Source organism: Macaca fascicularis, chromosome X (assembly GCF_037993035.2).
Source record: "Macaca fascicularis isolate 582-1 chromosome X, T2T-MFA8v1.1".
Lineage (NCBI taxonomy): Eukaryota > Metazoa > Chordata > Mammalia > Primates > Cercopithecidae > Macaca > Macaca fascicularis.
In genome coordinates this window covers 78586417-78596511 of record NC_088395.1, presented here as the reverse complement: position 1 = coordinate 78596511, position 10095 = coordinate 78586417, and the positions used below count along the sequence as shown (strand labels likewise).

The following is a 10095-nucleotide window of genomic DNA, read 5'->3' as shown; positions in this document are numbered from 1 at the left end:
CAGAAGAGCGAAAGCCCTGGCTGAAGAGGATACGGAGGGAACCTGCTTGGCTGCAGCTCTGGAGCTCCAAAGGTACTAGCTGTTCATCTTGTACGAAGACGCTGGCTCCAACCTGTGAAACAGAGCAGGCTCAGGGACAGGCCCCCAACCAGGGCCAGCCCACAGCCCTCTTAAGCTGTCGGGATTGTGGGAAGGTACATAATGTGTGCCACACTCACATCAAAGGTCCTGGAACTTGTCAGTGAGGAACTGCATGGCCGCTGAAACAGAGAGGCAGAACCAGGGACTCCAGACCTGGGGAAACAGAAACCCATCCCCTGCCCCTGTGGGGAACCACCTAGCCCTGCAACCAGATACCCCACCAGCCCTGGGACTGACTCACCCACCCATCACCTGAATTAAATGTGGAAATGCCTTCTAAGTGGGAAAGTGGTTCTCAGGTGTTGGGGCATCCCAGAACCCGTCAGAACGTGTTTCAAAGACAGATAAGCCAGCCAGCAAGCAAAAACCATACAAGCCATACGAGGCAGCAGTTAAAGGAAAACACATGAGGTATCTCTAACCACCCTAAGCAAAGGAGATCTCTGGGACTCGTGGACAAAGTGTACATGGAGTTCAGACGACACATTGCTGTCTGTGCACACCCCTAGCTGGAAAGGCACAGAAGGCTCCAGGGCCAGGCCTGTGTGGTTCTTTTCCCCAGAGGAAAGTTAGTCCTAGTGAAGTTGCCTACACCTGCAGCCCACCCCCGCCCTGGCATCTGCAGTAAGACACCGCTGTCCATCCCTGCCCCAGCCATGGTCACATCATACCTAGTTGGTCTCTAAGGTCCTCAATTTTTTTATTACTATTATTATACTTTAAGTTCCAGGGTACATGTGCACAACGTGCAGGTTTGTTACATATGTATACATGTTCCATGTTGGTGTGCTGCACCAATTAACTCATCATTTACTTTAGGTATATCTTAATGCTATACCTCCTTCCTACGCCCACCCCACGACAGGCCCTGGTGTGTGATGTTCCCCACCCTGTGTCCAGGTGTTCTCATTGTTCAATGCCCACCTATGAGTGAGAACATGCAGTGTTCGGTTTTCTGTCCTTGTGGTAGTTTGCTCAGAATGATGGTTTCCAGCTTCATCCATTTCCCTACAAAGGACATGAACTCATCCTTTTATATGGCTGCATAGTATTCCATGGTGTATATGTGCCACATTTTCTTAATCCAGTCTATCACTGATGGACATTTGGGTTGGTTCCAAATCTTTGCTATTGTGAATAGTGCCGCAATAAACATACGTGTGCATGTGTCTTTATAGCAGCATGATTTATAATCCTTTGGTTACATACCCAGTAATGGGATAGCTGGGTCAAATGGTATTTCTAGTTCTAGATCCTTGAGGAATCACCACACCGTCTTCCACAATGGTTAAACTAGTTTATAGTCCCACAGTGTACAAGTGGGACAGTGTAAAAGAAACAGTGTAAAAGTGTTCCTATTTCTCCACATCCTCTCCAACACCTATTGTTTCCTGACTTTTCAATGATTGCCATTCTAACTGGTGTGAGATGCTATCTCATTGTGGTTTTGATTTGCATTTTACTGATGGCCAATGATGATGAGCATTTTTTCATGTGTCTGTTGTCTGCATAAATGTCTTCTTTTGAGAAGTGTCTGTTCATATTCTTTGCCCACTTTTTGATGGGGTTGTTTGATTTTTTTCTTGTAAATATTAAGTTCTTTGTAGATTCTGGATATTAGCCCTTTGTCAGATGGGTAGATTGTAAAAATTTTCTTCCATTCTGTAGGTTGCCTGTTCACTCTGATAGTAGTTTATTTTGCTGTGCAGAAGCTCTTTCATTTAATTAGATCCCATTTGTCAATTTTGGTTTTTGTTGTCATTGCTTTTGGTGTTTCAGCCATGAAGTCCTTGCCCATGCCTGTGTCCCGAATGGTATTGCCTATGTTTTCTTCTAGGGTTTTTATGGTTTTAGGTCTAACATTTAAGTCTTTAATCCATGTTGAATTAATTTTTGTATAAGGTGTAAGGAAGGGATCCAGTTTCAGCTTTCTACATATGGCTAGCCAGTTTTCCCAGCACCATTTATTAAATAGGTAATCCTTTCCCCATTTCTTCTTTTTGTCAGGTTTGTCAAAGATCAGATGGTTGTAGATGTGTGATATTATTTTTGAGGGCTCTGTTCTGTTCTATTGGTCTATATCTCTGTTTTGGTACCAGTACCATGCTGTTTTGGTTACTGTAGCCTTGTAGTAGAGTTTGAAGTCAGGTAGCATGACGCCTCCAGTTTTGTTCTTTTGGCTTAGGATTGTCTTGGCAATGTGGGCTCTGTTTTGGTTCCATATGAACTTTAAAGTAGTTTTTTCCAGTTCTGTGAAAAAAGCCACTGGTAGCTTGGTGGGGAGGGCATTGAATCCACACATTACCTTGGGCAGTATGGCAATTTTCACTATATTGATTCTTCCTATCCATGAGCATGGAATGTTCTTCCATTTGTTTGTGTCCTCTTATTTCCTTGAGCAGTGGTTTGTAGTTCTCCTTGAAGAGATCCTTCAAATCCCTTGTAAGTTGGATTCCTAGGTATTTTATTCTCTTTGAAGCAATTGTGATTTGGCTCTCTATTTTTCTGTTATTGGTGTATAGGAATGCTTGTGATTTTTGCACATTTATTTTGTATCCTGGAACTTCACTGAAGTTGCTTATCACCTTAAGGAGATTTTGGGCTGTGACGATGGGGTTTTCTAAACATACAATCATGTCATCTGCAAACAGGGAAAATTTGACTTCCTCTTTTCCCAATTGAATATCTTTTATTTCTTTCTCCTGCCTGATTGCCCTAGCCAGAACTTCCAACACCATGTTGAATAGGAGTGGTGAGAGAGGGCATCCCTGTCTTGTGCCAATTTTCGAAGGGAATTCTTCCAGCTCTTGCCCATTCAGCATGATATTGGCTGTGGGTTTGTCATAAATAGCTCTTATTATTTTGAGATATGTCCCATCAATACCTAGTTTATCAAGAGTGTTTAGCATGAAGCGCTGTTTAATTTTGTCGAGGGCCATTTTTGCATCTATTGACATAATCATATGGTTTTTGTCTTTGGTTCTGTTTACATGCTGGATTATGTTTATTGACTTGCATATGTTGAACAAGCCTTGCATCCCAGGGATGAAGCCAACTTGATTGTGGTGGATAAGCTTTTAGATGTGCTGCTGGACTCGGTTTGCCAGTATTTTATTGAGGATTTTTGCATCGATGTTCATCAGGGATATTGGTCTGAAATTCTCTTTTTTTGTTGCTGTGTCTCTGCCAGGCTTTGGTATCAGGATGATGCTGGCCTCAGAAAATGAGTTAGGGAGTAATCCCTCTTTTTCTATTGATTGGAATAGTTTCAGAAGGAATGGTAACAGCTCCTCTTCGTACCTCTGTCAGAATTCGGCTGTGAATCTGTCTGGTCCTAGACTTTTTTGGTTGGTAGGCTATTAATTATTGCCTCAGTGTCAGAGCCTGTTATTGGTATCTTCAGGGTTTAGTCTTGGGAGGGTGTATGTGTCCAGATTTAGTCTTGGGAGGGTATATGTGTCCAGGAATTTATCCATTTCTTCTAGATTTTCTAGTTTATTTGCATAGAGGTGTTTATAGTATTCTCTCTTGGTAGTCTGTACTTCTGTGGGATCGATAGTGATATCCCCTTTATCATTTTTTATTGCATCTATTTGATTCTTCTCTCTTTTCTTCTTTATTAGTCTTGCTAGTGGTCTATCAATTTTGTTGATCTTTTCAAAAAACCAGATCCTGGATTCATTGATTTTTTTGAAGGGTTTTTTGTGTCTCTATTCCCTTCAGTTTTGCTCTGATCTTATTTCTTGCGTTCTGCTAGCTTTTGAATGTGTTTTCCCTTGCTTCTCTAGTTCTTTTAATTGTGATGTCAGTGTGTCAATTTTAGATCTTTCCTGCTTTCTCTTGTGGGTATTTACTGCTATAAATTTCCCGCTACACACTGCTTTAAATGTGTCCCAGAGATTCTGGTATGTTGTGTCTTTGTTCTCATTGGTTTCAAAGAACATCTTTATTTCTGCCTTCATTTCATTATGTACCCAGTAGTCATTCAGGAGCAGGTTGTTCAGTTTTCATGTAGTTGAGCAGTTTTGAGTGAGTTTCTTAATCCTAAGTTCTAGTTTGATTGCACTGTAATCTGAGAGATAGTTTGTTATAATTTCTGTTCTTGTACATCTGCTGAGGAGTGCTTTACTTTAAACTATGTGGTCAATTTTGGAATAAGTGCAATGTGGTGCTGAGAAGAATGTATATTCTGCTGATTTGGGGTGGAGAGTTCTGTAGATGTCTATTAGGTCCACTTGGTGTGGAGCTGAGTTCAGTTCCTAGATATCCTTGTTAACTTTCTGTCTCGTTGATCTGTCTAATGTTGACAGTGGGTGTTGAAGTCTCCCATTATTATTGTGTGGGAGTCTAAGTCTCTTTGTTGGTCTCTAAGGACTTGCCTTATGAATCTGGGTGCTCCTGTTTGGGTTTCATATATATTTACAATAGTTAGCTGTTCTTGTTGAATTGATCCCTTTATCATTATGTAGCTTTGTCTGTTTTGATCTTTGTTGGTTTAAAGTCTGTTTTATCAGAGACTAGGATTGCAACCCCTGCTTTTTGTTTTATTTTGTTTTGTTTTCCATTTGCTTGGTAGATCTTCCTCCATCCCTTTATTTTGAGCCTATACATGTCTCAGCACGTGAGATGGATCTACTGAATACAGCACACTGATGTGTCTTGACTGTTTATCCAATTTGCCAGTCTGTGTCTTTTAGTTGGAGCATTTAGCCCATTTACACTTAAGGTTAATATTGTTATGTGTGAACTTGATCCTGTCATTATGATGTTAGCTGGTTATTTTGCTTGTTAGTTGATGCAGTTTCTTCCTAGCATCGATGGCCTTCACAATTTGGCAGGTTTTTGCAGTGGCTGGTACCAGTTGTTCCTTTCCATGTTTAGTGATTCCTTCAGGAGCTCTTGTAAGGTAGGCCTGGTGGTGACAAAATCTCTCAGCATTTGCTTGTCTGTAAAGGATTGTATTTCTCTTTCACTTATGAAGGTTAGTTTGGCTGGATATGAAATTCTGGGTTAAAAATTCTTTTCTTTAAAGTTGTTGAATATTGGCCCCTACTCTCTTCTGGCTTGTAGAGTTTCTGCCAAGAGACCCACTGTTAGTCTGATGGGCTTCCCTTTGTGGGTAACCAGACCTTTCTCTCTGGCTGCCCTTAACATTTTTTTCCTTCATTTCAACTTTGGTGAATCTGATGATTATGTGTCTTGGCATTGCTCTTCTCAAGGAGTTTCTTTGTGGTGTTCTCTGTATTTCCTAAATTTGAATGTTGGCCTGCCTTGCTAGATTGGGGAAGTTCTCCTGGATAATATCCTGAAGAGTGTTTTCCAACTTGGTTCCATCCTTCCCGTCACTTTCAGGTACACCAATCAGACGTAGATTTAGTCTTTCACATCGTCTCATATTTCTTGGAGGCTTTGTTCATTTCTTTTTACTCTTTTTTCTCTAAACTTCTCTTCTTGCTTCATTTCATTCATTTGATCTTCAATCACTGATACCCTTTCTTCCAGTTGATCAAATCAGCTGCTGAAGCTTTTGCATGCATCATATAGTTCCCATGCCATGGTTTTCAGCTCCATCAGGTCATTTAAGGTCTTCTCTACACTGTTTATTCTAGTTAGCCATTAATCTAATCTTTTTTCAAGGTTTTTAGCTTCTTTGCGATGGGTTCGAACATCCTCCTTTAGCTCAGAGAAGTTTGTTATTACCGATCATCTGAAGCCTTCTTTTCTCAACTTGTCAAAGTCATTCTCCATCCAGCTTTGTTCCATTGCTGGTGAGGAGCTTCATTCCTTTGGAGGAGAAGAGGTGCTCTGATTTTTAGAATTTTCAGCTTTTCTGCTCTGGTTTCTCCCCATCTTTGTGGTTTTATTTACCTTTGGTCTTTGATGATGGTGATGTACAGATGGGGTTTTGGTGTGGATGTCCTTTCTGTTTGTTAGTTTTCCTTCTAACAGTCAGGACCCTCAGCTGCAGGCCTGTTGGAGTTTGCTGGAGGTCCACTCCAGACCCTGTTTGCCTGGGTATCACCAGTGGAGTCTGCAGAACAGCAAATATTGCAGAACGGCAAATGTTGCTGCCTGATCCTTCCTCTGGAAGCTTCGTCTCAGAGGGGCACCTGGCTGTATGAGGTGTCAGTCATCCCCTACTGGGAGGTGTCTCCCAGTTAGGCTGCTTGGGGGTCAGGGACCACTTGAGGAGGCAGTCTGTCCGTTCTCAGATCTCATACACTATGCTGCGAGGACCACTACTCTCTTCAAAGCTGTCAGACAGGGACTTTTAAGCCTGCAGAAGTTTCTGCTGCCTTTTGTTCAGCTATGCCCTGCCTCCAGAGTTGGAGTCTACAGAAGCAGGCAGGCCTCCTTGAGCTGCGGTGGGCTCCACCCAGTTTGAGCTTCATGGCTGCTTTGTTTACCTACTCAAGCTTCAGCAATGGTGGAAGCCCCTCTCCCAGCCTCGCTGCCACCTTGCAGTTCAATCTCAGACTGCTGTGCTAGCAGTGAGCGAGGCTCCATGGGGGTGGGACCCTCTGAGTCAAGTGTGGTATATAATCTCCTGGTGTGCTGTTTGCTAAGACTGTCGGAAAAGCACAGTATTAGGGTGGGAGTGTCCCAATTTTCCAGGTACCATCTGTCACAGCTTCCCTTGGCTAGGAAATGGAATTCCCTGACCCCTCACAATTCCCAGATAAGGTGATGCCCCACCCTGCTCCATGGGCTGCACTCACTGTCTGACAAGTGCCAGTGAGATGAACCTGGTACCTCAGTTGGAAATGCAGAAATCACCCATCTTCTGTGTCACTCACGCTGGGAGCTGAAGACTGGAGCTCTTCCTATTTGGCCATCTTGGAACCTCCCCTCAGGTCCTCAGTTTTCCTCTGCAGCAGGATGCACTAGACAAGCAGACACCAGAGGAACAGAAAGGGTTAGTCTATTCTGGCCTGATCTCTCACCATATTCCCTGTCTCCCCCAGCCCTTATAGCCCCCACAGCCTGCAGCCCAGTGGTGAGGTGGGTTGGCACAGAACCCTCAATGGAAAGAAGGCATCCACTCTCCATGGGGTATGGAAGCTGGAGGTGGGAGAGATGCAGAAATCAGTTTAACCTGGACATGGATCCCACCATCTAGTGTGGACTTGGATTACTATGATCCACACAAAGCATTACCTGAGGACAGCCCTGAGCTCCCGGGGGCTCCTGCTGCCTTTCCAATCTTGGGGGATTGGACAGGTAGCTGCTGGTCACCTGAAAGAAAACACAAAATCCAGCTTCTAAGCCTTCGAGTGAGGTGGAAAGGGCCTAGCAGGGTCTAATGTGAGGAAGCATTACCCTGTGCTGGCAACACATTGCCCCTGCTCTGCCCAGCAACTCCAACCCTCCCTCTGGAACTGTCTTCCCTGTTCCCCAGTGTGAGACGATCTGCACCTGGTGGCCTGCTAGCATTGTGGCTCTGGGTAAGATGCCAACAGCAGGGCAGCCACAGGCAGGCCCTGGGAGGAGCACTGTGACTGAGCAGGACTTAATAGAAAAGGACTCAGTGCCACTGAAATTCTCCTTCCAGAGCTGGAGTTTGGGGTGGGGCTCCAAATCGCTCCCCACCACACAAATCCTACTCAGAGAGGGTGATGTGGCTTCAGGCCAGCCCTGTCAACCCCCCATTTCCCGTGGGACAGCTTCCTGGGTGGGCAGGGAAGCCTGGGAGCCAGGCTGAGCTTCCAGAAGTGACAGAGCCAGAGGTTTCCCTCCCGACCCCTCTCCCCTCCACACCTATCAAACACACAAGACTCACTGGAGAATGCATGGTGTCAGGAAACAAGGCTTCTCAAGCTCAACGCTAAGGGCTATGAGGTTCCTGGAACTTGGGGAGTTCTGATGGTGGGATCACCACTGCTGCATTCTCCACAAGTCACGGACAGGGAAATCGGCTGGGGCTTCTGTTTGGGAAGCTAAAACAGAAACTTCAGAGTTGGGTGGGCAGTGGAGGCTGGCAGTAAGTACAAATGAGGAGGGGTTGTGTTAAGGTGGAGACTCCAGAGAAATCTCATTAGCACTTTCTCCCTCAGTCAGCCCCAAGACAGGAGGGCTTGCTTAACAGCTAGGGAAGGAGGAATTGGGAAGTTGATGAGTCTTGATGCCCAAGCTTTGTGCCCCACACATTAAGGAGTCCCCCAATCCAAACCAGCTGCCAACCCTGCCCTCCATCCCAGCTCCTCTCTGGGGGCAGAATCTGGCCAACTGCAGTGTCCAGAGCTGGGCCTGACACACACAAAGTGCTCCCTTTAATGTGTGCCCCTATGAGGTGGACCCCAATCGGGCATCCTAGTGTCCCTGGGCTCCCAATGAAAACCCGTGAGCAAGGGATAGAGGGGGCATGGGCAAAGAGGTGTGTGCTGGAAGAGAGGTGGGTGGGGGGAGACAGAAGAGAAAGAGGAGGAGGAGAGCAAGGAGGAGGAGGAGGAGTGCGTGAAGAGAATCTACTTACTTGGGCCCTTGGAACCTCATCTCTATTTGGGTCATTATCTTCTCTGGCCACAGCCTGGGACTCCCTGGCTTTCCTTCCTGGAGGTTTCTTCCCAGGGCTGCTGTGCTTGGGCTCCTTGGGTCTCGGGGAGTTCCCCAGGAGCCCCACACCAGACACTGGCAGGAAGCTGGCCGGATCAGGTGGAACTACTGAGAGTCTCTGCCCCTAGGCAGGAAAGGCTCCCCGTAGGGCCAGTTCTGGCACATCCCCTAGGAATTTCTTCTCATGGGTCACCTTCCTTCCTGGAGGGCTCTGGGGCAAGGGCCCTGTAACTGCAGCTCCTGAGCAGCTGGGCCTGACCCCCATCTTTCCCCACACCACGCTCTGCATTTTCGTCAAGGAAGGCGCATCCAGCTCTCCCATGGCCGGCCTCTCCATGGCTGGGGTGAGTCTGCAGGGAGGAAAGGTCAGGAGAGGTCCCTGAACCTGAAGGTAACTCTCCCTGAGGTGGAAACTCGGTTGTCTGCAAGTGTCTGCTGGCTTCTTGGGGCTTCCGGGCTTGGCCTGCCTTCCTTCTTTGGTGAAAATGATCACCCTAATCAACAGTAAGACACTGCTCTCATCTGTGGAATCAGAGTCTTGGGTAGACAGCCCGGCAGGCCCTTCCTTGGAGGGCTGCTGGGAATCCAAGCAGACGCTGCATCTGCTCTTCGAGCCATTTTCGGGGTTCTCTCAGGCCAGGCCTGTTCCAGGACCACTGAGGTGGAGAGGGCCGACGGAGTCCTGCTGCCATTCTCCTGGGCTGGGGCCCAGTGCACCTCTCCCACTGGGACCGACCTCCAGGTCTGCCCCAATGTCAGCAGACCCTTCCGCAGCAGTGCCTTCTAGGGATGGGTTTCCCTGGATGCTGGGCGGTGGCATCACTCACCGTGTTTAACCTGTAACAGCTTTGGGTAGCTCACAGTCAAGGCTCACAGGGAGGTTCACAGTCAATAAGCAAGGGTTTTAGGTTTGTTTCTGCTAGTGCTGTGAAATCCTCTGTTCCACACGAAGAGCTAGCACCCAATAGAAACATGGGCAGAGAGACTTACAGTCAAGAAGCAGGGGTTTTAGGTTTGATCAGTTTCAGTGTGCACACCTTTCAGCTCCCTGAATAAACGTATTACAAGGGTTTTATTCTTAGCTTGATATTCTAAATACGTTGGTTTCCCGGGTGTCTTTTTTCCGATAGTTTGCTGTTTGGGCATAGAAAAGCGAGTGATTTTCGCATGTTGCTTTTCCATTCCACAACTTTGTTGACTTTGTCTATTGGTTTTGATCAGTTTTTGGTGCAGTGTACATTAGGGTTTTCTCTATGTGACATCATGCCATCAGCAAGTAGAGATAATTGAGCTTCTTACTCTCTAATTTGATGCTTTTTATTTCTTTTTCTTACAATACATGATCAAATCGACAGGTGGTTGTGTGTCCCACGTGTGTGTGTGTGTGCGTGCATGAGTGTG

At 46.0% G+C, this 10095-nt stretch overlaps 1 pseudogene; it reads right to left on the bottom strand.

Annotated features, from left to right (window-relative positions):
- Positions 1-219: 219 nt before the first annotated feature.
- LOC107128569 (uncharacterized protein CXorf49-like) lies at positions 220-9514 on the bottom strand (annotated as a pseudogene).
- Positions 9515-10095: the final 581 nt, after the last annotated feature.